This window comes from Prionailurus viverrinus, chromosome B3 (assembly GCF_022837055.1).
Source record: "Prionailurus viverrinus isolate Anna chromosome B3, UM_Priviv_1.0, whole genome shotgun sequence".
In the NCBI taxonomy this organism is placed as follows: Eukaryota; Metazoa; Chordata; class Mammalia; order Carnivora; family Felidae; genus Prionailurus; species Prionailurus viverrinus.
The window spans coordinates 57,451,080-57,478,484 of NC_062566.1; the positions used below are offsets into that span (position 1 = coordinate 57,451,080).

Here is a 27,405-nt window from a genome sequence, read left to right on the forward strand (position 1 = left end):
TAGCTTTGCCCTTTTACTTAGTTAATAACTTTTTTCTCTAACATTGAGGCATTCAGCTCATGATCTACAATATATTTGTTTAATTCTAGCGTACACATTAGTTTCAAATTGCTAACATACCCCCCACACCTCTGTGAAAAATAGTACGTGGACCACAGCATTTATGTACAGTTCATTTGGTCTTTTTCTTTTTTAAATGTTTTGTTTGGGGCACCTGGGTGGCTCCATTGGTTAAAGTGTCCATTTGTTAAGTGCAAAATGATCATTAAAAAACATTATGGGGGTGCCTGGGTGGCTCAGTAGGTTGGGCGTCCGACTTCAGCTGGGGTCATTATCTTGTGGTTCGAGTGTACGAGCCCCATGTCAGGCTCTGTGCTGCCAGTTTGGAGCCTGGAGCCTGTTTCAGATTCTGTGTTTCCCTCTCTATCTTCCCCTCCCCCGCCCGTGCTCTGTTTCTCTCTCAAAAATAAAATAAAAATAAAACATTAAAAAAATATTCTGTATGTTTTGGGGCACCTGACTTGCTCAGTTGGTAGAACATGTGACCCTTAATCTCAGGGTCATGAGTTCAAGCCCTACATTGGGCATGGAGCCTACTTACTTAAAAAAAATTCTGTATTTTTTATTTTCTAATGTATTTTATTTTTTAATTTTTTAATGTTTATTTATTCTTGTGAGAGAGAGACAGAGCTTGAGCAGTGCAGGGGCTGAGAGAGAGGGAGACACAGAATCTCAAGAAGAATCCAGGTTCTGAGCTGTCAGCAGAGAGCATGACATGGGGTTCAAACTCACCAACTGTGAGATCATGACCTGAGCCGAAGTCAGACACTTAACCAAATGAGCCACCCAAATGTCCCTCTAATGTATTTTAAACATTACCCTGATAAAATTAAATACTGCATATTGAATGGTTGTGAAAACATTCAAGCCAAAGAGACTCTTCCATTTGGATAGTAAACAAAATGTTACAATGAACTTTAATGTAAAATCATATTTCTGAAAAATATTAAATCTCAATTTAAATCCAAATTACCAAGAAGTCGTGGATTAAATTTTATGATATACTAAATCTCTGAGGCAAAGAATGTACATACTTTATTTAAATTTCTTAGTGTTTATTTATTTTTGAGGAAGAGACAGAGTGTGAGCAGGAGAGGGGCAGAGAGAGAAGGAGACACAGATTCTGAAGCAGGCTCCAGGCTCTGAGCTGTCAGCACAGAGCCCCGTGTGGGCTGGAACTTACCAACCACAAGATCATGACCTGAGCTAAAGTTGGACACTTAACCGACTGAGCCACACAGGCACCCCAAGAATGTACATACTTTTAATCAAGAATGTAAGATTGTAGGGATGCCTGGCTGGCTCAGTTGGAAGAGTATGCAACTCTTGATCTTGGGGTTGTGAGTCTGAGCCACAAGTTGGGTGTAGAGATTACTAAAAAAACCAAACTATTAAAAAAAGTAAGACTGCATTAGAGACTGGAAAAAGCTGGACTTTAGTGTGAGAATCACAGATGAAAATAGAGTTGTACTTCAGAGGTTTTAGGACAGATGCAGGGAACAAAATAATGCCCTCTCCCTCAGGATGTCCACAGAACCTGCGAATGTTAGGTTATATTGCAGAGGGTAATTAAGGTTTCAGGTGAATTTAAGGTTGCTAATCAATTGATTTTAAAACAGGGAGATTATCCTGGATTATCTTGGTGGGTCTGATATAATCACGAGGGTGCTGAAAACGGGTAAGAGTTGGCTGGATACGATGTGAGAAGAACCCAACCTGCCATTGCTTGCTCTGCAAATGGAGGCTTTGGAACTGCAAGCCAAAGAATGGGAGCAGCCTCTAGAAGGTAGAAAAGGAAGTAATTCTCCCAAAGAGCTTCCAGGAAGTAAGGCAGCCCTGCCAACACCTTGAGATTTTAGCCCATTTTGAGACCTCTATCAGTCTTCTGATCTATAGCACTGTAAGATACTAAATTCGTGTTATTTTAAGCCACTGCATTTGTGGTAATTAGCACAGCAATAGAAAAGAAATAAAACAGTCAACCCACACTTGAACTTTAAGACTCTACTACCTGCATTTTGGTCCCTCTAGGGGATTACTGACTTTATCCCCTTTATTCTTTTCCTTTTGGTCTCTACTACAGTCAGCTCATTGTTACTCAAATATTATCTTAGTTGGTTTTAGGTGTTTAATTTTGGGGGTATGTGAAACATAACTATGGTTTTAAGAATCAGTCCTTTACTGGGGCGCTTGGGTGGCTCAGTTGGTTGAGCGTCTGACTTCAGCTCACGTCCTGATTTCACAGTCTGTAAGTTTGAGCCCCGCGTGGGGCTCTGTGCTGACAGCTCAGAGCCTGGAGCCTGCTTCGGATTCTGTGTCCCCCCCCCCCCGCTCATACTCTTTCTCTGTCTCAAAAATAAGTAAAAACATTAAAAAAAAAAAAAAGAATCAGTCCTTTACAACAGTATTTGCCACTCCCTCCTCAATCCTGCTACCGTTTCCACTCCTCCCCTTATTCCCACCCTCCTCTCCTGCCAGACACCAATCACTTTAGTTTATTAGCCCCACCCCCCCACCCCGCCAATGAGCAGATACTTGCGTTTCCCTACGTCCCCTTCTTTCTTACGCAAAGTACCATACTTTTGCCTTTAAGCAAAATTAACTTTTTTCAAAATTAACTTTTTAAAAGTGCAGTGAATTTAGCACATGTAGAAGTCTACTTAATGACCTTAAGGAAATGCTGTTCTGCTTAAATGCTAAGGGCCAGATCCAAAGGATTTAAAGCATGAAATGTGAGGAAACTGAAATACTGCAGCATAGTTCACTTGTAGGAAAATCTAATCCTTATCTTCAGTTAGGCTTCACTAGGTACTTCTAATCACAGATCCTGTTAACTGAATCTCACTAACTTTAGTAAACGTGGCTAGCACGGGGCTTGCACTGTGGAGCTGGCACAGACATCAGGCTCATTCGGTGGGTGTGAGAACAGAAAGACATTTCCGATGACAGTTTTATGTGTTCTCAAGTCCTTGATTCCTAAAGATCCACCTAGGCATTTATCTAACGAGGCCACAGCATCGTGATCTTGGTCCCTAAGCCTTAAAGGGAAGCCCAAACCTGTACCGTATTGAAAGAGTGGCTCTACACAGCAGGTACTTTCCCAACCCGCCTACAGTGGCTGCAAACAGGATAAACTATCACACCGGAGCCTAACCCTTCCCTCAAGTGATCTCAGTGTTCGGTGGCCTCTAACAAACTAATCATAAGCACCCTCCCAACTCCTGCCTGCGGAAACAAATACTCCCAGGATCCCAGGCCGTTTAGATTGACGTTACTTCCGGGGAAAGTAACCTTTCTCCGGCGGTTGCAGGACTGGAGAGGTCTCGCGACATTTGCTCCCGCGAGATCTGCTTGCTCACTCTAGCGATGACATCCTCCTCCTCCTCCCCGCCGCCTTTCGGCAATCTTCGCCAGTCCCAGCCCCGACCAATCTGCACTCAGATGGCATGGATCAGGGTCTCCCCCCGAACCCCAGTCCGCTCTGGGCGTCAGGCGGCAGCGGCGGGGTGCGAGCTGCACAAGGCCGACGGCAGCGGCACTGCGAGAGGCCACGGGCTGGCGAAGAACAGTGAGCGTGGGCGGGGCGGGGGTAAGCTAGCTGAGTAGCGGCTCGATTGTTCTGGCCTGGCTATGGCGCCTCTCCTCCCCCCCGCCATGGCTCCCCGTGTCCCTGCTCCGCTCCTCTCAGTGAGTGAAAGTGGCCGCCGCCGCCGCCGGCCCAGCGCCCGCAGCCGCCTCAGCGCCGCCGCCATCTTGGGGTCCCAGGAGCCGCCGAGGGAGCGAGCTAGGAGCGTCCACGCCCAACGCAGTCACCGTCCCACAGCCTCAGAGAGCGAACCGCGGCTCCACCGTCGGCGGGGCGACCCCCCCCTTCGGACCCCGCCCGCACCCCGCCCCCCCTCCGCCGCCGCCGCGGCGGCGGGGCCCGGCGGCCCGAGGTGAGGCGACTTGACGTGGGCGGGCGAACGGAGGGGGATTTGTGTAGGCCCCGTTGCGCCCCTCTCTGCGGGCGACGACTGGGCCGCGTCTTAAAGGGGCCGTCGCCCCCGGCCCTTGGATTTGTTGGGGTTAATAGGGAGGATGGGTGTGGACACTCCCCGTAGTGTTGGGACCTCAGGGACCTGGGCCTCGTCCTTCCCCCTTTTATACCTCTAGAGGCCTGGGTCACGCGGTGACCTCAGATAGCCGAGGAAGCCCGTGGGGCGCCCACACGTGGGGAGTGTGTTAGACCAGGTGCACGTGGGACCCGGTGGGGCGGTGTCGGGCTAACACGTGTGTGGGTTTGGGGGTGGGGTGGGTCAGGGCGGGGGCTAGGCTCGAGTGGGGACTCCGTGAGGTCTTTATCTGTCCTCTTAAACAAATGAGATCTAAGAGCTTGATAGTGTGTCAGTTTATGGGGAGCAAGTTGGGATGTGGGTGAATGGTGCGTGCTGCTTGTTGGTGTTAGGTGGGGACAGCCTAACACGTGCACATACTTAGGAGTGCGTAGGGGACACCCATTGTGGTCTTTTAGGCTTTTGTAGGGTGTCCAGGCAAGTGTCATCCTATTTTGACATTCCTTCTTGAGCTAGCTGATGAAAACTACTACTTCCGTAATCAGCGAGGGTGGAAGCCCCCTACAGTTTAGGAGTGATAGAGCCTAAGAATGCACTCACTATTTTAGTTTGCAGCCAACTGTTCGCAAATTCTTTGATTCATAGATACACTGCCTAGTTTTATGTTCGGGTACTTGTTGGTAGGAATGGGAGATGGAATTAGCAGGTTACTTGTTGGGAGGAATGGGAGAAAATTAGGAGGTTGACTTTGCTAAAATCACAGGTAACAGCTTACTTTTCCAGTCAGTGACATTCATGATTGCCTTTCCCAAGGAGATTTTCATTCTGGTTTGCTAGTGGTGGCGTTTTATTTTCAGGCAACAGCTTTATTGCAATATAATTCACATACCAAAAGACTCAACCTTTTTAAGTGTACACTTCTGTGATTTTTAATATATTCATAGTTAATTGTACATCTTTCAACTCTATGTAATTCATCACCCCAAAAAGCCACCTTAGTAGTCACTACCCCATCAACCCTTCCCGCAGCCCTTAGGAGCCACTAATGTATTTTCTGTCTTTGTAGATTTGTCTATTCTGGATACTGGGTATAAAGGGAATCATATAATATGTGTCTTTTTGTGAGTGGCTTCTTTCACTTAACATGCTCTCAATGTTCATCCATGTGGTAGCATGTGTCAGGACTTTGTTCCCTTTTGCTGCCAGTAATAATCCATTCCCTTTGTGTTTTATGCTTGAAATTCTCAAGCTCTTCCTATAAATCAACAATTTGAGGTTATTAAATGTGGTAAAATCACATACCTTACTAGATAATAAAGCAAATTTGTGTTTTTAAGGGTTAAATTCTGTTATTTTAGTTTACTGTATTATTTTCCTCTTTATTTTGTTTCAGAAGAATCCAAACTAATTTTAAAAGATCCGTGTCTTTTAATAGGTAATTGTAAAGAGCACAAACGTGATTAGAAAAGCTTATGACTGATAAAAAACAGTTTTGAGTACATCAAGGTGAACATCTGATTAAGTCTAAGCAACAGACAATAAACTATGGTGTTATGATTTCACGTAATAAGAGTTTGTCATGGTACCATCAAGGAAAGGTATCATAACAGCTTTTGACCGCTGTTGCTTGTGTAGACATGGGGCTAGAGAGGCAATAATAGACATCTTGCTGCCCTCAAGAAGATTAAAACTGGCTTCGAGGTTTAACGTGTCAATATACAAGTTCACACAAAATGTAAATGCTGGGGTACAATGAATTTTCGAGAGTTCAGAATGGGATAGGTTTAATAGGAAATTGAATTTGTGTGGGAAAATGACGTTTTAAAGTTGGCAAGTTTTAAAGTTGAATCTTAAGCATAAACATTTTGACATGATAGGCTGTAGCATACAGAGAATGAGAAGAGTTGGTAATACTAAATACCTATTATGGGTACTAATCCTAATCTTGAGGGCTCTGGTCCCACCTAATACTATCATCTTTGGAGTTAGGATTTAAACATATGATGGTCGGGAGAGGGTCACAAACATTCAGACTATGGCTTACATTAAGTTAGAAATTCACTTATAGAAGCATTCGATTCATTTGCTAATCATGATGTGGTAGGCTTGTTAGGGTTGAAAAAATCACAAAGCATAATGCCTGGATTTAATAAGTACATAAGAGAGATTTCCATATATGTTAGGTCAGAAGTAGGAGATCAGTAATTATAAATGTAATTGACAGGTATTAAAAAATCATTGGGGGAGTGCCTGGCTGTTTCAGTTGGTTGAGTGTCCAACTTCGGCTCAGGTCATGATCTTGCGGTTGGGGGTTCAAGCCCCATGTTGGGCTCACTCTTGTCAGCACAGAGTCCACTTTGGATCCTCTGTCCCCCACTCTCTCTCTCTCAAAAACAAACATTTAAAAAAAGTAAAAGTAAATAAATCATTGGAACTAAATGCTATTCATATTTTTAAGGGACTAAAAGACTGTGAATCAACTGTGTGACGTGATTTTATAAACCTTCACTACCCAAGGATTTGACAGCCTGTGTGACAGTCTATTGAGCAGGGTTCTTAACATTTTTTATGTGCCCTGGACCCCTTTGCAGTCTAAAAAAACCTGTGAACACCTTCTCAGAATATGACATTTAAATGTATAAAATATAGTTCACTTATTTATGATGTAAGAAATATGCTTTTTATTACTGAAACAAATAGTAAAAGTTGGGGTGTGCTGCTTACATTCAGAAATGAAAGAAATGCTATTTTCAGTTACAGTTTAGCAAAAATAAGAATGTGAATTTTTCCCCATCCAAGTTTATAGACCCTAGTTTAAGAAAGCCTTTGTCTTAGAGAGGCCTGGATGCATAGATAAGTGATTTCATGTGGGGCAAACCAGTGGTTTCCATAACAAGAAGTAGGATGCGGACTCTTAAATTCACATTCTCAAGAACATGACTTCTTATGGGAAAAGCAAGTGATAGTTTAGCTAAGGGGAAACCTGGTAATGTGATGGAAAGACATTGTTTTTAGACTAAAAAAAGATTTGAGTTTGAGTCCCACTTAACCACTGGGTAAGCTACTCAACATTTTTGAGTTTCAGTTCTCCTTATCTGTAAAATGGGAATAATAATTTTCACTTCTGAGATTAAATGACATGTTAACTGTAAGACAGCATATTGATCAATGTTGGTTTATTTTTGTCTGTGAGGAAATACGCCAAAAGCTATGACATATTTATTTAAAATTTTTTTTTTAATGTTTATTTATTTTTGAGAGAGAGAGCATATGCACCAGTGGGGGAGGGACAAAGAGAGAGGGAGACACAGTCCTAAGCAGGCTTCAGTCTCTGAGGTATCAGCACAGAGCCTGATGCGGGACTGGAACTCACGAACTGTGAGATCATGACCTGAGCCAAAATTGGACTCTTAACCCACTGAGCCACCCAGGTGCCCCATACATTCATTTAAAAAAAAATTTTTTTTTTAAGTTTATTTATTTTGAGAGAGAGAGAGAGCATGAGCACAATCACGGGAGGGACAGAGAGAAAGAGAGAATCCCAAGCAGGCTCCTCCGTGCTGTCAGTGTGGAGCCTGACTTGGGTCTTGAATCCACGAACTGTGATACTGTGACCTGAGCCAAAATCAAGAGTCGGACACTCAACTGACTGAACCACCCTGGCTCCCCTATGATCCCCTATGATACACATTTAGTTTTGATTTGGGAGAAGGGAAACTATGTAGTAGGAACAACCTGTATGGTATATGGGATTGTCTCTGTGTATTCAAGTATAGAGTCATCTTTTGATAATGGTACTAAGGATATTCTTGTAAAAGAACAAATAAGGTACCTTTGGGTTTGTATGTGACAGCTAGCTCTTTTGTGTAAGAGGTTAGTAGCTAAGTAGAATAAACAGGATAAATCTTTCACAGTTTTGTGCAAGAACAGAGAAATGGCTAGTAAACATCAATATGGTAAAAAGGATGTTCAGGTGCTCAGTTTATTCCTGAGAATGTTGCCTGAGTGTTGTCAGAAAGGCCAACAAAATGTTAGTCATTCCCTGGAAAGGCATGAAAAAATAAATGGACTGCGTTATCTTGGTACAAAACCACAGTTACGTCTACTCTTAGACTATAGAATGGATTTCAATTACTGCACTTCAGGAAATAATAAATCAAGGGGTGCCTAACTGGCCCACTTGGAAGAGCATGTGACTCTTGATCTCAGGGTTGTGAGTTCAAGTCCCACATTGGATTTAGAGATTACTGAAAAATAAAATGTCAAAATAAACAGGAGGGAAGTTTCCAGAAAATGGCAGTATAAATGATGAAGGCAGTGGTAGGGCTTATATGTGAAGATAAAGAAATTTGACTCCATATTGAAATGATGAAGACTGGGATGGACTATGATTAAATTAAATTGAATTAGATAAAAACATGCATTATAATCCTGGAAAATTAGAATCAGTTTGAAGGATGAATATTGTTTGACAGGTGTATAATGAGTGGTTTGTTTATGAAACTTACTAGCAAGGAAGATGGTTAAGGTTCAAGAACAAACCAGATACAATGTTATGGTTATAAAGCCAGAGACTTTTATGATCCAGTCCTAGTTCATTTCAGGTCAGCAAGCCATTTGATGATGCTTGTACCTAATGGTTTATGTAACTCCTTATTTTGTTCATTAGATAAATATTCATTGAACACCTAATGAGTGCTTTTTGATTTTCCCAACAACAATTTGTTGAGCATCTGCCACACTCAAGGGACTGTGGTAGATTCTGGGGATGTACAAGAGAATTAATCCACTTGTATGTGTATGTGTGGAGAGTACAGAGGGGCTCTGCAAAGATAAACACAGGGTTATGCAAACTCTAGGTGCCATGGGGAAGTATAAACCTAAATATTTCTTTTGAGTTGTTGATAGGAATTAGTAGTAGTTTTTTGTCTTTTAAAAAAAAAAAACAGGGGCGCCTGGGTGGCGCAGTCGGTTAAGCGTCCAACTTCAGCCAGGTCACGATCTCGCGGTCCGGGAGTTCGAGCCCCGCGTCAGGCTCTGGGCTGATGGCTCAGAGCCTGGAGCCTGTTTCCGATTCTGTGTCTCCCTCTCTCTCTGCCCCTCCCCCGTTCATGCTCTGTCTCTCTCTGTCCCAAAAATAAATAAACGTTGAAAAAAAAAAATTAAAAAAAAAATACATTCTTTTCATATGTTTAAAGGCCCTGTTCTACCTTGTTAACAGAAGCATTGTAATCCAGTGGCAGTATATTACACCGAGCCCCTTCTAGATCCTAGAGCCAGGTAACCTGAGTTCGAATTTTAACTCTCTTATTAACTGTATGATCTCTGGAAAGCTATTTAAGCCTCATTGTCTTCATCTGTTAAATTAGGAGAGTAATAGTATCTACTTCACAGAGGGTAATTGTGAGAAATAAATGAGTAAATTGCTTAGAATGGTCTCTGGCACATAGTTTCTCCACAAGTGTTAGCTGTAATTACAAGTAACATTCTTTTTTGACAGTTTAATTAGCCTAATCTAAAATTTTAGTTTGTAAAGTGTTGAAATCAGAACTTTTTTGAGTAGGAAGAGTCTCAAATCTTTTTTAAGATAAGGCAGGGAAAAAATACACCAATAAAGAAAATAGTTACAATGCACTAACCTTTGTGTTTATGTAATGAATACCACTAGATGTCAATATTTAAGATAACTCAGAGATGTGGTATTTTGCAACATGACATATTTTAGTTCAGGGTCTAAAATATTTCTGTCCTGCATGTTATTCTAATGTTAGTAATAGTTTGCCTTTTTTAGAATCATTCTTAGAATATAACAGAAGACCAGGCTCAGGGGTAGGGCTCAGGAAAGTTTTTCTGTAAAGGGTCAAATAAATCATATGCTTTGCTGGTCATACCTTCTCTGTTGGAGCCATTCAACTCTGCCCTTCATTTATGGGCACTGACATTTTAATTTCATAGAATTTTCATGTGTCATGAAATAATGATTTTCTTCCCTCACTTATTTAAAAATGTAAAAAACATTCTTATCTATCAGGAATAAGAAAAGGGCAGTGGGCTGGATTTGATATGCAAGCCATACTGTCCTGACTCCTGCTCTAGAGTCTTTACAACTCTGGCTAGGAGATCTTGTGCAAGTTAGTATAAAGCCTAATGCCATCTATTAAATGGGGATAATAATAGTATCTACTTGATATGGTTCTTAGAAATAAATAAGATAACCTGTTAAGTGCTTAGCACCATCCTTGACACATAGTGTTAATAAATGTTATATATTATTACTTTTTATTAAAAAACTTTTTAAATTTTTATTTATTTTTGAGATAGAGGTAGCGTGTGAGTGGGGAGGGGCAGAGAGAGACAGCGTGTGAGTGGGGAGGGGCAGAGAGAGAGAGGGAGACACAGAATCCAAAGCAGCTCCAGGCTCTGAGCTGTCAGCACAGAGCCTGATGCGGGGCTCGAACCCGAAACCACAAGATCATGACCTGAGCTGAAGTTGGACTGAGCCACCCAGGTGCCCCTATAAATGTTATATATTATTATCATCTCAGTGAACTCCTCATTTTATAATGAAGCTGTTGGAACCTTGAGAGGATAGCTGATAGTCCTAAAGTCTATCTGTGGCTTGTTGATAGCATTAAACTTACAGTTTTTGACTTCAACTTCTCTGCCCAACCATGCTGCTTCCTTAGAAGATTGTAGTACTTTGTAATTTATTTTTAAAGTAGGCTCCATACCCTGTGTGGGGCTTGAACTCACTATCCTGACATCAGCAGTTGCATATTCTGACTAAGCCAGCCAGGTGCCCCTGTAGTTAAAGTGCTGCTTGATAAAACTATTATTTTGGATACTGTAATGGTGGATACATGACATTATGCATTTTTCAAATCCCATAGGGCTTTACAGCGCAAAGTAAACTTTAATGTGTACAAATAAAACAAAAATCATTTTGGAGGTAGAGAGATCCCAGGAAGGAGTGCAGACTGTGACAAGAGAATTTAATTGTGTTAGAAATATATGAAACAGGGGCGCCTGGGTGGCGCAGTCGGTTAAGCGTCCGACTTCAGCCAGGTCATGATCTCGCACTCCGTGAGTTCGAGCCCCGCGTCGGGCTCTGGGCTGATGGCTCAGAGCCTGGAGCCTGTTTCCGATTCTGTGTCTTCCTCTCTCTCTGCCCCTCCCCCGTTCATGCTCTGTCTCTCTCTGTCCCAAAAATAAATAAACGTTGAAAAAAAAAATTAAAAAAAAAAAAAGAAATATATGAAACAGCCTCACTGAAAATGGAAGGGAGGTGCTGACCTAAGTAAACTTGGAAGTGAGTGGAATCTAAGACAAAAGGAATTGCACATAAGCACTGTAGTCTAATTGATAAAAGTTGTATCCCATGAAGGTGCAGGTTAATTCTGATACTGATATACATGTATATTGCAATTGAACAATTAAGTAAATGGATGGCAAGAGACAGGTTTCTTCTCAGTTAGAGTGTGAATTTACAGATAAGCAAGGGATGGAAGCTAGAATGATTCATGTGGTAATAGATTGGAGTTGGGGACATCAGCATGAACTCATATTTTTAGCTTAACACAGATGGTTACATATTGAAATAGTCATGTATGTGTATGTATACATGCTTGGATTTATACCCACATATATTTCTGTGCTGTGTCCGCTGAGAAGGTTGAAGGAAACCCAGTAGCAACACCTAGTACCTAGATCTTCATTTCCAATACATTTTTTTAAAGATTTTTTAAAAAGTTTATTTTTGAGGGAGAGGGAAGGAGGGAGAGAGGGAGGGAGGGAGGGAGGGAGAGAGAGAGAGAGAGAGAGAGAGAGAGAGAGAACAAGTGGGGGAAGGGCAGAGAGAGGAAAACAGGATCTGAAGCAGGTTCTGTGCTGACAACAGACAGGAGCTTAAACTCTTGAACCATGAGATCATAACCTGAGCTGAAGTTGGATGCTTAACTGACTGAGCCAACTAGGTGCCCCGAAATATTAATTGGTATTTTAATTGGAATTGCATTGACTCCATAGATCAATTGTGAATAATGTCGTTATTTAATACAAGGAACAAGAGCTCCTTGGAGAAATGACTGATTATAGGACTGGGCAGGAAATATACAAGATGAGCCTGGAACATCTTGTAGTGCCAGAAAGTAGGGAAGTACTCTAACACCCATCACCACAACAACACAATTGCATGATAAGGATAAGTCAGAGGAGCACAGGAGCCTGCTGAGAACTCTCAATGGCCAAAACTGGTATCGTTTGAGCAGCAAAGTAAACAAAGCAGCATTGGATTATAACTCATAATATAAAATCAATATTTCCAAGTCTGTAATGTTGTAACTAAATGAATAAATGAATATCCTGCTTAGAATACTCCATTAACATAGTGTTATGCCCCAGGAGCCTCTGGTTTGCTTGAGGTCCTTGCGACAATACTGGAGTTTAAGTATGTGAGACTTTGGAGTCAGACTTCTTGGATTTCAGACCTGGCTCTGCCACTTCTGGCTGTGTAAAATGGAAGTTATAATAGTGCCTGTGTCATAAAAGGATTAAATGAATTCATGCAAGTATAAAGCGCATGTACGTATAAAATATTTGGCACATAGCTCTCAAAAGAATGTGTATATAGCCTCTTTATTACAGTAGTATTTGATACAAGGTCAGAAAATTTGGAATCCCACTTGGAATTGTTTGTAATCAAGTCTCCCTTGCCACCCCCCCAGGCTTCTGTTGAAGAGAGGAAAAAGTCTAACTTCAATTTAACAAGTGTTTTATTGAGCACATAGTTTGATGTAAACATACCTACCTTGTTCTAATTGACTGTAGACTGTATAGCGACTGTATACTGTATAATGACTGTATAATGAAGAGAGTGAGAGTAAATGTATTTAGTGTTAATAAAATCATTAAACACCTAAGTGACTTAAATGTTTAACGGTTGAAAAACAAGATTAATTTATAATTTAGTATATAGTTCAACTCGTCCTTATTTACAGATGTTTGTCCCTAAGATGAATTACCTGAACTTAGGTTTCTCAGGCTTCTTTGGAGAACATAGTTCCACAGAATTTCTCTGTTAGTGTGTCACTTCCAAAATGAAAATTGACTTTTAGTATAAGAAAACTAAATATTGTGAATTTTGGAAATACTGGCTGTTTATGGACGATGTCTCTTACTTAAAAACAATTTTTTTTTTTTTTTACATTTATTTGTTTTTGAGAGGCAAAGCACAAGCTCGGAAGGGGCAGAGAGAGAAGGAGACACAGAATCCGAAGCAGGCTCCAGGCTCTGAGCTGTCAGCACAGAGCCTGACATGGGCCTCGAACTCACAAACTGTGAGATCATGACCTGAGCCAAAGTCAGACGCTCAACCGACTGAGCCACCCAGGCGCCCCTGGATGTCTTTTACTTTTTATTCTCAACGTTTATTTATTTTTGGGACAGAGAGAGAGACAGAGCATGAACGGGGGAGGGGCAGAGAGAGAGGGAGACACAGAATCGGAAACAGGCTCCAGGCTCTGAGCCATCAGCCCAGAGCCTGACGCAGGGCTCGAACTCACGGACCGCGAGATCGTGACCTGGCTGAAGTTGGACGCTTAACCGACTGCGCCACCCAGGTGCCCCTACTTTTTATTCTCAATAATGACCTTTTACCATCTCTCCTATGATAATGAAGAATTAACTGTATGGAATCGATAGCTAAATTTTCCCAGCACTTTGTGAGGGATCCCTCTTTTTCACGAGTAACTATTAAGCTAATGCTGTCTTCCCTTTGCTGAGGAATGAACTGAGTTTGTTAAGATTTCTGGGTTGTCGATCTCTGTCCTTTAATTTCTCTCAAATGCAAGCATCTTTTTCTCATCTATCTCATTTCTGGAAAAGGTAAGTGTCTTCATGGATCTAACTGTAAAAGTTGTTGAAATCACTGGTTCTTCAGTAAGATCTCTTCAGTTTTGTTTTCAAAAAAATTGCTTTTGAGTTTATTTATTTTGGTGGGGAGGGGCAGAGAGCGAGAGAGGGAGGGAGAGAATCCCAAGCAGGCTTTGTGCTGTCAGCATAGAGCCTGACACAGGGCTCGAACACATGAATGGTCAGATCATGACCTGAGCTGAAATGAAGAGTTGGACACTCAACTGACTAAGCCACCCAGGTGCCCCTGTTTTCAAATTTTTAATGTGATGAATTGTTATTAGTTCAGATTGGGTGTTTTTCACTAGAAGAAAAAAAGAATGGGACTCCTGAGGGACTCAGTCAGTTAAGCATCTGACTTCAGCTCAGTTCATGATCTCATAGTTCCTGAGTTTGAGCTCTGTATTGGGCTCTCTGCTGTCAGTGTGGAACGTGCTTTGGATCCTCTCTCTCTTTCTCTCTCTCTCAAAATAAACATTAGAAAAAAAAATTTTTTTTAATGTTTTATTTATTTTTTTTAAGACAGAGACAGAGCATGTTTAGGGGTGGGGCAGAGAGAGAATGAGACACAGAATTGGAATAGGCTCCAGTCTCTGAGCTGTCAGCGCAGAGCCTGATGCGGGGCTCAAACTCACAAACCGTGAGATCATGACCTGAGCTGAAGTGGGACACTCAACTGACTAAGCCACCCAGGCACCCCAGAAAAAAATTTTTTAAGTTACCATGTGGAAAGGTCCATTTGATACCTCAGGAAACATTTCCTCCCTTTTGGATTTTTTGATTAGTAATATATAAACCCTAAATGCTTAATAAATAAGGGTTGAGCTTGTTTGACTAAAGATTCTATTATTTATACTATGGAACTCCATAGAAGCAGTTGCAGTAATAGGGTTTTTTTTTTGTTTTGTTTTTTTGTTTTCATTCTGATAAGGTGTTTATTCCCTATCTTGGTGAAGATACTCTTCTAGGAAGTTGAAATCATACTTTTCTAGAAGAAATCAAATGCATTTTAAATTTTTTCTTTTTGGTAACATACTTCATTTTGGCATAATAGTAGTCCAATTTCATTAATGAAGAACACTAGGAAAGGGAAAATGTGGGTAAGCATTTTTTCTTACACTAGACCTGTGGGGTAGGCCAAAATATTTTCTTTTTGTCTTTTTAGAGATTTATGAAAGGTCTTTCCTTTTTTGGCCAGGGGTTTTTCATTCTATTTAAAATGGAGGTGTTGGGCGCTTGGGTGCCTCAGTCAGTTGACTGACTCTTGATTTCGACTCAGGTCATGATCCTAGGGTTGTGGGATCGAGCCCCACGTTTTCTCTGTGCTGCGTGTGGAGCCTGCTTATGATTCTCTCCCTCCCTCCCTCTGCCCCTCACCCTGCTCATGCCGTCTCCCTCTTTACAAAAAAAGTTTAAAATGCAGGTGTTAATTATTTCTGAAACTTTGTGCTTTGGGTAAACTCTGGGCTTGTTAAATTGCTAGACTGTTCTCAGGCTCTTGCAGTGATCCCTTTGAGCAGATTGTTTCTGGCCTGCTTGTAGAGGGCTCTGTCTGCCTCTGTTCCTTGAGGACAAGTCTTCTCATTCAGTTTCTGGTATATGATAATCTCTTAGTGAATATTTGATGGTCTGAAAGGAAAGTTTTGGTTCAACTAGGATTTTATTTAAAAGATTGCTCTGTGATTGATTTACTTCTCATCTGCCATGTGTTAGGGTGACTAAAAATTTATTGTTCAAAGGTGGATACTTGTGAAAGTGAAAGGAGAGGGATTATTAGTAATTTTGCTTAGGGACAAACAGTAGGCATGAACTTCTGTCTTGGGCAAACCAGCTAGGAGGTATGGTCACCCAAATCATGAGGCTTCTTTTCTTTGTTTTTGTTATAGCAGTCTGGTGGTGAAGAGTTGGGAATTTGGTGTTAACCAATAATAGATCTGAGTTCTTATTCTTGCTTGGGCAAATTACTTGGCTTAACTAAAATGAGAATAAGTTTTGGGGAGTGTGAGTGGCTCAGTTGATTAAGCGTCTACTTTGGCTCAGGTCATGATCTCTTGGTTTGTGGGTTTGAGCCCAGAGTTGGGCTCTGTGCTGACAGTGTGAAGGCTGCTTGGGATTCTCTCTCTTCCTCTCTCTCTGCCCCTCCCCCACTCACGCTTTGTCTCTGTGTCAAAAATGAACTTAAAAAGTAAAAAAATATTAAAATGAGAATAAGAATTGAATTACTGTGAGGATTAAATGGGCTAGTGTTAGGAAAGCATCTGAGACAGAAAAGCCCCCCATGCTAGTGTGCTCTTATTCAGTGTAGAGCACTTATTCAGTGTAGCTCTTATTCGTCCTCTCTTCCCATCATTCTGTAACTAGAGTTTTTGCTTTCAACTGAGGCTGGTTTTGAGAATTTTTTTTGTTTGTTTGTTTGTTTTATATAAATGTTTATTTATTTTTGAGACAGAGACAGAGCATGAACAGGGTTGGGTCAGAGAGAGAGGGAGACACAGAATCCGAAGCAGACTCCAGGCTCCGAGCTGTCAGCACAGAGCCGGACACGGGGCTGGAACTCAGGGACCGTGAGATCATGACCTGAGCTGAAGTCCGACGCTCAACTGACTGAGCCCCCCGGGCTCCCCAAGAGCTTTTATAATGGTTACGATTAACTGGAACATTTCACTGAAACATTTTAGTGAATGCAGAAATGTTTTTCAGTTGAGCCATTGAGCTTATTTTTTGTTGAATTGTATAATATGGTGGGCAGGAAATGACTACCCTACAAAACCGGATTACTCTTTCTCAAAGTGTTCATGAAAAACTTTTTTTTACCAATTATTTTTTTGCAGAATTGCTGAAAGATATTTTAATAGTTTTGATTTAGCAAAATAGTCACTTGGAACCTTTATTTCAGCTTAATGGATTGATACAAATTTTACTAGATAGGTAAAAACTGATTTAAATGAGAATTTCATTCAGTTTCTTATCAGTATTTATCCTGTGCAGACTTATGTTTTCTCTTTTGGTATTTGAATTATTTCCTCCCCCTGTATTTCTTGATATTTTGCTAATTTTGTCAATTTTACTTGTTTGTGGCTTTTAAAAAAGGAAACCAAAGAGGAGCAGTTTTCATGGACTTTGTGCATTAGCACAGGCATCCACACATTTTAACTCTAAAAACTCAGTAATAAAATGGCAAGTAACCTAAACTAAAAAAAAAATTTTAATGCTTATTTATTTTTGAGAGAGAGACAAAGCACAGGCAGGGGAGGGGCAGAGAGAGTGGAAGACACAGAATCAGAAGCAGGCTTCAGGCTCTGAGCTGTCAGCACAGAGCCTGCTGCGAGGCTCGAACACACAAGCCTTGAGATCATGACCTGAGCTGAAGTCAGACGCTCAACCAGCTGAGTCACCACACCCCAACAAGTAACCCAATTTAAGCGTGGAGCCTGTTTAAGATTCTCTGTCTCTCCCTCTGCCCCTCTCCCACACTCTCTCTAAAATTAAAAAAAAAAAAAATCTTTGTCACCTTGGAGTAGGTAAAAATTTCTTAGGAAACAAAAAGCACTAACCATAAAAGAAAATATTGATAAAGTGACTTCATGAAAATTAAAAACTTCTAAAATTGTTAATCATTCCTTGGTTTTATTGTTTATCAGTTTACAAGAATATTTTTTAAAAAATCAGTCTGTAGAAGGCATTGCAAATACTGTAATATGTAATCAGGCTTAAGGGCCCCATTTGCAACTCCATGCCAAATAAAAATACAAATTCCCTTTCACACAAATGTCATAACCTTAACCAGGATTCTCATGGAAATCTGAGAAGTTCCAAGCCCATCCAGAATTACTCCAGAAGATCCTAGTACATGTTCTCTTTTGCAGTCAGTTAGGATCCAATTTCTAGCCACGTCCCTTAAAAGTATTTTTTTGTGCTTCTCCAGTTCCAGTCTACGGTAGATACTAAAAGCTCCCATAACATATGCTGTGCTTAACTAGTATCCCTTACTGATAAAATAAAAAGGATGTCTTTCCTAACTCTCTAGTATTTTACAGGAAGCAACAATTTAATATATTCTAAAAGGAGCAAACTAATCCCCATTTCTCTTAGTTGGTTATGTCTTATTGTGACTGTTCTTAACCCTAGATCTTTCTACATTATCTTCTCATTTGGTAAGTAAGGAATCATATGCAATACCAGAAGCAGCTGGAAGTCTTAGTACCAGAATAGTTCCCTCTGGTTTACAGTGTGGATGCCTGTACTAATGCACAGAGTCTATGAAAATACGTATTTGGGATATCACTCCCTCAGCTGATACATGATTTGGAAATCTTTTCTCCCATTTGTGGGTTTTCAGTTTCTTAATAGTTTTGTTTATAGCACTAAAGTTAATTTTGATGAAATCCAGTTTATCTTTTTTTCCTTTTGTTGCTTTTGCTATTGTAGGATATCTAAGAAACCATTACCTCATTCAGGGTTATGAAGATTTATCCCTATGTTTTCCTTCTGTGATCTCTCCCGGGTTAATTTTTGTGTGTAAAGAGATACAAATTCATTTTTTTGCATGTGACTTTTTTTTTTTTTTTTTTTTTTGTTTTATTTATTTTATTTTATTTTTTTATTTATTTTTTTTTTTAAATTTTTTTTTCAACGTTTATTTATTTTTGGGACAGAGAGAGACAGAGCATGAACGGGGGAGGGGCAGAGAGAGAGAGGGAGACACAGAATCAGAAACAGGCTCCAGGCTCCGAGCCATCAGCCCAGAGCCCGACGCGGGGCTCGAACCCACAGACCGCGAGATCGTGACCTGGCTGAAGTCGGACGCTTAACCGACTGCGCCACCCAGGCGCCCCTTGCATGTGACTTTTTAATCATAGCACCATTTGTTGAAAAGGCTGTTGTTTTCCCATTGAATTATCCTGACAGCCTTATTTGTAATCAGTTAACTCTTAATGTAAGGGTTTATTTCTGGACTCTCAATTCTGTTGCATTGATCTGTATGCCTAGCCTTATGTCATACCACAAATCTTAACTATTGCAGCTATGTAGTAAGTTTTGAAATTGGGAGTATGAGCCCTCCAGCTTTGTTCTTTATTGTCAAAATTGTTTTGACTATCTTAGGTCCCTTGTATTTCCATATGAATTTTAGGATCAGCTTATCTATTTCTGCAAAAGAGCCAGCTTGGATTTTGATAGGTGTTATATTTAATCTAGATACATTACCATCTTCAAAATACCAAATCATTTGATCCAAGAACCGTGGGATATCTTTTCATTTATGTAGTTCTTTAATTTTTTTCAATAATGTCTTGTTTTCAGTACATATATAAGTCTTGTAGTTCTTTGGTTGAATTTATTCCAAAGTATTTTGGCTTTTTTGTTTTGCTTTTTTTTGTTTGTTTTAGTATTTTTAAAGATTTTATTTTTAAGTAATCTCTACAATCAACATTGGGCTCAAACTCACAACCTTGAGATCAAGAGTCGGGTGCTTTACTGTCCAAGCCAACCAGGCACACCTGTATTTTGTTCTTTTTGATGCTATTGTAAATAGAATTATTTTCTTTATTTTATTTTATAATTGTTGAATGCTAGTATATAGAAATATTATTGATTTTTGTATATTGATCTTGTACACTATACGATTACTGAGCTTGTTATAACAATATTTTAGTGCATTTCTTAGGATTATCTATTTAGATAAGATCAGGTCATCTATAAATTTTTTTAATGTTTATTTTATTTTTGAAAGAGAGAGAGAGACAGAACATGAGTAGGGTAGGGGTAGAGAGGGAGGGAGACACAGAATCCGAAGCAGACTCCAGGCTGAGCTGTCAGCAGAGTCCGATGTGGGCCCCGAACCCACAAACTGTGAGATCATGATCTTTGCTGAAGTGGGAAGCCCAAGTGACTGAGTCACCCAGGTGCCCCCAGGTCATCTATAAATAATAGTTTTGCTTCTTTCCAGTCTGGATGCTATTTGTTTTGTTTTGTTTTCCTAATTGCTCTGGGTAGAACTTTAAGTAGAATTTTATTTATTTAATTTGATTTTTACTTTATTAAAAATATTTTTTTAATGTTTTATTTATTTTTGAGAGGCAGATACAGAGCCCAAATGGGGAAGGGGCAGAGAGAGGTAGACACCGAATCTGAAGCAGGCTGCAGGCTCCAAGCTGTCAGCACAGAGCCTGATGAGGGGCTTGAACCCACGAACCGTAAGATCACTACCTGAGCTGAAGTCAGATGCTTAACTGACTGAGCCACCCAGGCACCCCTAATTTTATTTTTAAGTACAGTTTTGAATATGAGTTGTGAGAGTAGGCAATCTTGTCTTATTCCTGATTTTAAGGGAGATAGCATTCTTTCACATTAGAATGATGTGAGCGTTTTGTAAGTGCCTTTTATCAGATTGAGAGAGTTCCTTCTATCTCTAATTTATTGAGTGTTTTTATTTTGAAATGGCATTGGCTTCCGTCAAGTCATTTTTGTGTTAATTGAAATGCTTAGGTGGCTTTTATACTTTGTTCTATAAATGTTACACAAACCTTGCATTTGTAGGATAAATTCTACTTGTTAATTATGTGTAATCCTTTTTGTATGTTGCTAGAATCATTTGTCAATATTTTATTGAAGATTTTTGTTTCCATAAGGGATATTAGTCTGTAGTTTTCTTATGTCTTTGGGTGGCTTTGGAATCAGGGTAATGCTGGCCACATAGAGTGACATGGCAATTGTCCTTTACTCTTCAGTGATCGGGAAGAGTTTGTGAAGCATTGATACTAATTGATACTAATAAACAAACATATAAATGTTTGATACAATTCACCATTGGAGCCATTTGACCTGGTTGTTTTTTGTTTTTTTTTTGTTTTTTGTTTTTGGTGGGAAGTTGGAAGTATTAAATTTTATATGATTGTCAAATTACTCATTTTCTGTTCTTTTGGTTGGAAATACATAGAAGGATCTTCCATATCTTAAAAATTTTTTTTTGTTTTAAATATTTATTTATTTTTGAGAGAGAGGTAAAGTAGGAGCGGGGGAGGGGCAGAGAGTGAGGGAAACACAGAATCCAAAGCAGGCTCCAGGCTCTGAGCTGTCTGCACAGAGCCCCACAAGGGGCTTGACCTTTCCAACCACAAGATCCTGACCTGAGCCAAAGTCAGACGCTTAACCGACTGAGCCACCCAGGTGCCTCAGAATCTTCCATATCTTAATCTGCTGTTCCCTCATCAAAGATATAGATATTTATAACTAATGACTAATACAGTCAGAAGTGACACATTCCTTTTTTTTTTTTTTTTTTAAGTTTCTTTATTTTGAGTTGGGGGGATGGGCAGGGAGAGAGGGAAAGAGAGAATCCCAAGCAGGCTGCATGCTATAAGTGCAGAGTCTGACACATGGCTTGAACTCAGTAGCAGTGAGATCATGACCTGAGCTGAAATCAAGAGTCAGATGCTTAACTGATTGAGCCACCCACGCACCCCCACCTTTTTTTTTGGTTTTGTTTTGTTTTTTTTTATAAAGGAGCCACAATATCGTATATTTATCGAGCTCCTCCTTTCCTAAAGGTCTTTAGTTTCTTAAAATGTGTCCTTAAAACATTCCTGGGGAGAGCTTAGGCCAGGACAAGTCTCCCCACATTTGGAATAGGGAGCCTGAAACCCACCAGAGTGCATTAGCTGAAAGTCACGACTGTCGGAAGGCAGAGCCCAGAAGTGAGTCTGTATGTCCCACTTGTCAGAGGTCAACTAGCTAAGCCAGTGATTGGTTCCTAGCAATTTGGATTTCCTGGTCCAGTAAAATTTCCAAATAATTTTAGGGACTGACAGATATGCTGGCCCCTTTTTTTTTTTTTTTTTTTTTTTTCTAAGTAAGGACATTTAACAAAACAAAACACTAATATCACCATTATGGCTTACAATAAAGACATTTTAACTTTCAAATTTTTAGGAAAACTATCCACCTCAGAATAAAGGACTCTTCTTCCCAAGAATTTATAGTTGGAGACAAATTTATTGTGACACTTAACGTGATCTAACACTCAACAAATAATCATTTTTTTCCTAAACTCCAATGGCACATTATCTGTATATCTTTTAAGTGACTTCCCAAGTGTATTTTTTTATTGTTATTTGAGTCTTTTCTATTAAACTGAATTCTGAAGGAAACAATTTTTTCTACACTGCACTTTAGAGTTCAGCAATTGAATGCCTGAATGAATGAAATGTTACTCTTAATGTTCATATGAAAATTATATGTCACTTTTTGGTCTTATTTCCATTTATGAAAATAATACGAAGTTCATTTACTTGGCCTGGTCCTGCTATTTGTGCCATAGTCCTACAAATTATCAGTATAACCTGTGGATCTGATGCAGTAGATCACTTTCAGTCACAACTAGTTTGGGCTATAGAGTGTCTGAGTTATAGGGGAGCTGAGGTGGGAAATTCAGTTATTTTGTTCCCTGAATGTTTGGCCTTTTGTATAAGCTACAGCCTGTAACCTACAGGCTGTTTTTAGTCCTGCAAATGCTTCATAGCTATAGTTCTGTTCCTAAGAGCTATAACTTTATTTGGCCTTTTCTGTATTAGTTTTGGCAAATTTAGGAATTACTTCTTAAAGGCAGATATAATTGAACTCTTTATTTAGATATTTGACTGAATCATTGATGCCCTATCTAGTCTTCTCTGAGCTATTTTTATTGGTATTTTGCTACAAAAGTCAAATAAGTTTGGAATGCCTTTTAGAGAGAGATTATGAGCACATTAGCATATTGAAGACTAAAAAATCTTAGGCCTAACTTTAATGCTTTAATATTTTCAGTATTAATGGACATTTAGTATATTTTTTAAAGACTTTATTGAAAAATTTTTTATTATGTTATTTTTTTTAAGTTCGTTTTATTTTGGGAGAGATAGAGTGTGAGTGGGGGAGGGACAAAGAGAGAGGGAGAATCCCAGGCAGGCTCCCTGCTGTCAGTGCAGAGCCCATGCAGGGTTCAAATCCATGAACAGAGAGATCATGACCTGAAGTCGGACACTCAACTGCCAGCCACCTAAAGATTTTATTTTTAAGTGATCTCTGTACCCACCATGCAGTTCAAACTTCCAACCCTGAGATCAAGAATCGTGCACTGTACTGACTGAGCCAGCCAGGTGCTCCAATATCTTGATCCTAGTATTCAGAGAAGCAAACTTTGGGAAGTGCTTCTCCAAATGATTGGTATGAAACCAATTTTGGGCATGGTCTATAAAGAGGGAATCAGAGGTGAAAATAGATTTAAGCATGCAAAGTTTAAATGGGTAGGTCTTAAGACAAATAATTGTTAATGGCCATCATTGCAGTTTGTAGTACTTTATGAAGTGGTCATTATATATCACGTTCTTACCATTGCTGTTAGACAAAAAGGTAAAAAGCCAACTCTTCTCTCTTTAAAAATTGAAAGAAAAAATTTTTAAACCAAACTAAAAGCTGTTTAGGCTATCATTTGAACACTGCTTCTTAGCTCATCTCCATCTAGAGATAGGGTGACTTTCTCTCCAAGTAGTTATCTTTGTCGGGCTTATCATTTGGGAGAAGATAAAAATCCTGTCCTCTGGTTAGCATTGGCATTTGGTGCAGGTATCCTTCAGATTCTTGTCTAGCAGTAACACCTTGCTCTCCTCTTACCTCTTATCTAAAGCTTGTCTGAGATTATTTTTATGTGGAATTGCCTAAAAGATTTTTAGTACATGCATTCTCCTGTTCAGCAAGTGTGGATAATGAAGGTTTGAACCCATTCTGCTTAACTTTCTGTTACTTGACTACTTTCGTATCTTTTCATTTGTTTTATTCAAGCTTTCGTCCCCCAAGTCATGTGTCCAGGATGGAGTAGAGGCCTCATATGGTCATGGACTATAGATGATCTTTATGTAGAATGTAGCAGAAATAGAGTTTTGGGGGCTCCTGGGTGGCTCAGTTGGCTAAGCATCCAGTTCTCGATTTCGTCTCCAGTCATGATCTAACAGTTCGTGAGTTTGAGCCCTGTGTCAGGCTTCATGCTCTCAGCACGGAGCATGCTTGAGATTCTCTCTCCCTCTCTCTCTCCCCCTTCCCGCTCACACATGCTTTCCTGCTCAATAAATAAATAACAACAAAAAGAACTAGAGTTTTGTAGCTTTGACCTTTGATTTTTAATTTGCATGAAAAAGCAAATTAATATGGTCATTTGTAAATACTAGAACCAAAATAGATTCATGAGATAGGGACTATCTGCTCAAATAGTTTATAGATTAGGAAGAGAAATAAGGCATGCATGTATACAGTAAGTAGACTGTATTATCATGTAAGTGCCAGGCTTTCAACCATTTAGAACTTCAGAGAAGAGAGAATAGTCTTACTTGGGAATAATCTATGAGTGTTTCCTGCAATGAGATATTTCATTTTGTCTTTGAAGGATTTTGGTTCAACTTGGTAAGACTTTTCCTACAGAAACATAATTTGTAGGACAAACGCAAGGCAGCTTCCATAAAGACATTGCAGTAACTAGACAGTGCAAAGCAGTCATTCTAGGATCACACATGGGTACACAGGTGAGGAAATATGATGTATGTGAGTATGATTTAGGAGTAGACACTTTACCATGGATGTCAAACTGTAGTCAGGGCTTCTGAAGTATGATCAGAGTCCAGTTGGAGGATAACCAGGTTTAAAGAGCCAGAGTTCAGGGTATGAAGCAGGCCAAACAATGGTGAATTGGCTCTAACAGCATATATTAATAGTCCTTTCAGTCTTTGAAATGGCAGTATGTGGTCAGATAAATTTTAAAGAACACTTGAAGATTGGGATGGGTCTGACAGGAAGTTAAGAGACATCTTCAGGGTATTCTTAACTTGTCTGGAGTGTAAGAAGGTAGTAAAAGATTAAATTGGAAAGGTAAGTTGGAGCCAGATGATAAAGGTCTTTGAGTTTCAGGCAGAGGAATTTAGACTTTATTGAATTTTGGAAAGCTGTTGAGGGATAACAACATAATCAGAGCAATGTTTTGGGAATACTGATCTGGCAGTTGCTGTGAGGGTGGATTAGAGCGAGAAGAACCTGGAGGTGGGATGCCAAATTAGGAAGCAGTAATCTAGGTGTGAGATGATAAGAACCTAAATAAAAACAAGGACAGATTCCAGACATCATCCCTAGAGAAGAATTAAGTAGACATGGAGATTGTAAACAGAGAAGTCTAGAGTGATGTAAAAATGATTAACAGATTTTGAGTCTGAATAGCTAACTGTTGTATAAATAGGAAAGACAGATGAACTAGCTGGTATAGGGGCAGATGAGAAGTTTTGAGTTTGAAGGGTTCAGTGGTATATCAAAGATAGAATCCAACAAGCATCTAGAAATATGGATTGTGTACTTTGTAAGATGGAAGCCAGAAAGTCAGCCATATACAGCGGTATTAATCCAAATTTGGAAGTAGGTGAGATTTTCTAAAGGATAAGGATAGATGATAGAACTGTAGTAGACTCCACATATAGAATAAAGTTTCCATTAAGGAGGGAAGGAAGGATTAGTCCAAGAAGTTGTCAGAGACCTGGAGAGTATCCAGAAGTAAGTGTTAGCCAACAATATTGACTTCTGTTTATCCATTTTGATAAATAGTGCTTTATCAGAGACAGTGGGTCTTTCATCCTTTTCAGACCCAACTCTCCCTTTTTATGAAAATGCTTTATAGTATTCTCTTTTCTATCCTGAAATGAAATCTTCAGATAATATTTTGTATAAAAGTATATATAAATTTATATGTAAATATAAATTTAAAAAAATTTTAACATTTATTTATTTTTGAGAGACAGAGAGAGACAGAGCATGAGCAGGCGAGGGGCAGAGAGAGGGAGACACAGAATCCGAAGCAGGCTCCAGGCTCTGAGCTGTCAGCACGGAGCCCAATATGGGGCTCGAACTCATGAACCATGAGATCATGACCTGAGCCGAAGTTGGACGCTTAACCGACTGAGCCACCCAGGCGCACCTATGTGTATATAAATTTAAAAGGCAGTATAATGCTCCAATTATACTACATTGGAAAAAATAAAGTAACTTATAATAATATGTGTATTGTATGTATTTAAAAAAATTTTTTTTTTCAACGTTTATTTATTTTTGGGACAGAGAGAGACAGAGCATGAACGGGGGAGGGGCAGAGAGAGAGGGAGACACAGAATCAGAAACAGGCTCCAGGCTCTGAGCCATCAGCCCAGAGCCCGACGCGGGGCTCGAACTCACGGACCGCGAGATCGTGACCTGGCTGAAGTCGGACGCTTAACTGACTGCGCCACCCAGGCGCCCCTATTGTATGTATTTTAAAATGTGACTGCATGGGCATGACCCACAGTGGATGACATAATGAAGTAGTCCTGTCTGACTGAAGAGTTAACAAATGTAGACTGATAGTCTTTTTTTGTGGCTTTTATTTGTGACTCAAATACTACAAGGAAAAAGTACAGAAAAGAATGAACTACAGTGGAATAGAAAAGATTGGAGAGATTTGCTCCTCAAGCCCTTCCAAGAAAGAGAGAATGAGTTTATAATTTTGAGGAAGAGAGAAACTGCAATAGTCTTTGTAGAGAATGAGAAACAATTGATAAGAGGTGGGTTAAACGGTTGTTTAGAAATGTCTTGTGCTCTGTTGAAGTTGGATAACAGCTGGTGGGTCAGGTTAGCATGGCCCTGTTGTTTCTTTGTGGAGAGTAAGAGACAAATGTAGGAGATGAAAGTATAGGTTATTAGAGAAGCAGCTGCTTTTTTTTACCCCCAGATTTTAGTTTTAAGTAATTGTTGTACCCAGTGTGGGGCTTGACCTTAACAACCCTGACATGAAGAGTTGCAGGCCCTACTGACTGAGCAAGCCAGGTGCCTCAGAGAAGCCCCTTTTAACAGATGGCCAAGGCATTTGGGTTGAATAGAGAGGCCACCAATCTTAAAGGCGATTAAAAAATAATGGAGGATGGTGTTGATGGATGATTGGCACCAGTCTGTGAATGTACTTGATGCCACTGAACACTTAAAAATGATTAAAGTGGTAAATTTTAGGTTATGTATATTTTACCACAATAAAAGGAATCTAATTGAACACTTTAAAAATATTCCCTTACTTTCCAGGTATCATGATAAGACTACTTCTTGTGGAGATATGTCAGAAACTTCATACTTGTAGCAACTTCTCTTTTTTAGACTTGTGGAAATAAGAGAGTGCATCATGCTTGATATTTCTGCCATCAATGGTGATATTTTACAAAGTCATTCTGGGAGAATCAGACTACAGGATTGATGCATACTGGGAGTCACATGGGGCCACATATTATTGAGCATTGTAATAGAAGTAACTTTGGTCTTTCTTGGACAAATTGGTTTTGATTTCATGTTCGTG

At 39.8% G+C, this 27,405-nt stretch overlaps 1 protein-coding gene across 5 annotated transcripts in view; it reads left to right on the forward strand.

Annotated features, from left to right (window-relative positions):
* Positions 1-3,730: 3,730 nt before the first annotated feature.
* The window catches only part of INO80 (INO80 complex ATPase subunit), a 146,101-nt gene continuing 122,426 nt past the window's right edge, over positions 3,731-27,405 (forward strand). For 2 of the 5 annotated variants that reach the window (XM_047862370.1, XM_047862371.1), the window contains exon 1: positions 3,734-3,998. The gene's annotated coding sequence lies outside the window, so the exon portion shown is untranslated. Of the gene's footprint in view, positions 3,999-27,405 lie in introns of all 5 variants that reach the window. The other 3 variants (XM_047862369.1, XM_047862367.1, XM_047862372.1) reach the window with 3 other exon arrangements.